The sequence below is a fragment of the Pongo abelii genome, chromosome 13 (assembly GCF_028885655.2).
Source record: "Pongo abelii isolate AG06213 chromosome 13, NHGRI_mPonAbe1-v2.0_pri, whole genome shotgun sequence".
Classification (NCBI taxonomy): Eukaryota; Metazoa; Chordata; class Mammalia; order Primates; family Hominidae; genus Pongo; species Pongo abelii.
The window spans coordinates 36,237,049-36,239,515 of NC_071998.2; positions in this window are offsets into that span (position 1 = coordinate 36,237,049).

The following is a 2,467-nucleotide window of genomic DNA, read 5'->3' on the forward strand; positions in this document are numbered from 1 at the left end:
GAAAGTGAACATGGGGAGGTGTTTGGGAGAGCTGATGAAGGGTTTTAAGTAGGAAAGAAATGTAATCAGATTTTAATTTACACAAATATTTGTTGAGTTTGTGCTAAATACAAGGAAAAGAGGCTCCTAAACTGATGAGTTAAAAAAACAACTCCTGCCTTTACAAAAGCTTACAGAACAGTGAGGGAGGCACATGTCTGTAAGAGAATGACAGCCCCTAAACAAAGTTCTCATTCAAGGCTTTCTCCTAAGTAGTTAGATATACTTAACCCATTTAAGTATTACATATGTGGCACGGTTTTTTCAGTCCCTTCACTCTTCTCTTGGTGCTTTTTCGATAGTTATCCTGAAAGCATTGTGCCCAGAACTGGACACAGTGCCCCAAGCACAACCTATCAGAAGTTAATGCCAAGAATCATATATTTTATCTCATGTTACATAAACTGCTATGAAGCTAGGTCTCCTCTAGTATCCACTCCTTAAAATATATCAATTAAAGGAACAGTTGCCTGTGGTGAAAAGTTCAACCACTATAGAAAGGTATGAAGTAGACAGTTTAAGTCTCTTGATTCATCCCTCAGAAGCTATCAGTAAGTTTCTTTCCAGAAACTTTCTGGAAATATAAAGTATAAACATCCTATCTATACATCACCACAAACTTATACTTATTTTACTCTATGTATTTTTGATTTCCCCTTTTGTCATGAACATTGTTCCATACTGGTGCATAAACAGATATCTATTCTTTTTGACAACTGCACATTACTTATTTGAATTGATGTACCTTAGTTTATTTAAAACATCCTATGACACTGAGAATTTTAGCCATTCTCAAGCTTTTGCCTATAACAGTTCCAAGATGCATTTATAGCTGCAAAATATTTTTAGGTATCAAATGTAACCTGCTGTTCCAGGCTTTTTCAATCTTTTTGGTTAACAAATTCTGTATATAAACAACTCAGACTGTCGTTGTCTTTTTTTTTTTAAGTTTATTTTTATGTTAAAAATATATGTTTGTAAATGTGTCAAAATTAACCAAGCCCTGACACCTGACAAGACTTACAAGAAAGGAAAATCACAGACCAATCTGTCTCATGAGCATAGATGTAAAAATCAAACAAAATATTTGCAAACCGAATCCAGCATTATATAAAGGGGATAACATATCATGACTAAGTACGGTTTATATCAGAATGCAAGATCAGTTTAACGTTAAAGAATCTACATTAACAAAATAAAAGAGAAAAGTCAAGATTCTCTTAATAGATGCAGGAAAAAGTACTTGGCGAAATTCAACATGCATTCATGACACTCTTGGCAAAACAGGAATAAAAGGGATCTTCAATCTGATAAAGACATGAAACGGAAAAAACCTATAGCTAACATATTTTAACAGTGAAAAACTAGATGCTATCCTCTGCTGTTGAGAATAAGACAAGAATAACAACTCATACCACTTCTATTCAACATTAGGTTGAAGGTCCTAGCCATTACAACAAAGCAAGAAGAAACAAAAGGTAAACTGTTGTTATTCATATATGACATGATTGTGTACACAAGGTATCCCTAAGGCACTTGCAATAAAATAAAAATAAGAACTACTACTGAAACTAAGTGAATTTAATAAGATTACAGAATATAAAGTCAATATACAAAAATAAAACATATTTCTGTATACCAGCAATAAACTTAAAAATGAAAATTAAAGTACTATTTACAATAACATTTCCACAAAATATTTAGGAATACATTTAACAAAAGATATACAAGACTTCTTCACTAAAACTACAAAATATTGCTGAGATAAATTTTAAAAGACCCAAATAAATGCAGAAACATACCATATCCATCGATTGAAAGGTTCAATATTGTCAATTCTTCCCAAATCGACCTAAAAATTCAGTGCAATTCCAGCAGATTTTTTCTTAAAGAAAAATGGACAAGCTTAATATAAACTTTACAAAGAAAGGACCTATAGCCAAAACAATCTTGGAAAAGATTGCAAAGCTTAACAATACTTAATTTCAAGACACCATAAAGCCACAATAATCAAGACAGTGGGGTACTGGCATAAGAAGAGACACATAGATAAATGACATAAATAGATCATCCAGATCCACAGATAAACGGTAAATTTTGACAAGGGCACACAGGTAATTAAATGAGTAGGCAAGGTAATTAAATGAGTAGTCAAAATTAAATGATTTTAACAAGGGCACACAGGTAATTAAATGAGTAGGCAAAGATTTCTTGGAACACACAAAAAGCACCAACCATAAAAAAAAATTGATAAACTAGGCTTCATCAAAATGAAAAACTTGTTCTTTGAAAGATATAATTAAGAAAATGAAAAGGCAAGCTACAGACTAAGAATAGTCACAATACACACATCTGAAAAAGAGCGTATCCAGAATATATAAACAATTCTTACTATTCAATGATAAAACAAAACAATCTAATTTTTTAA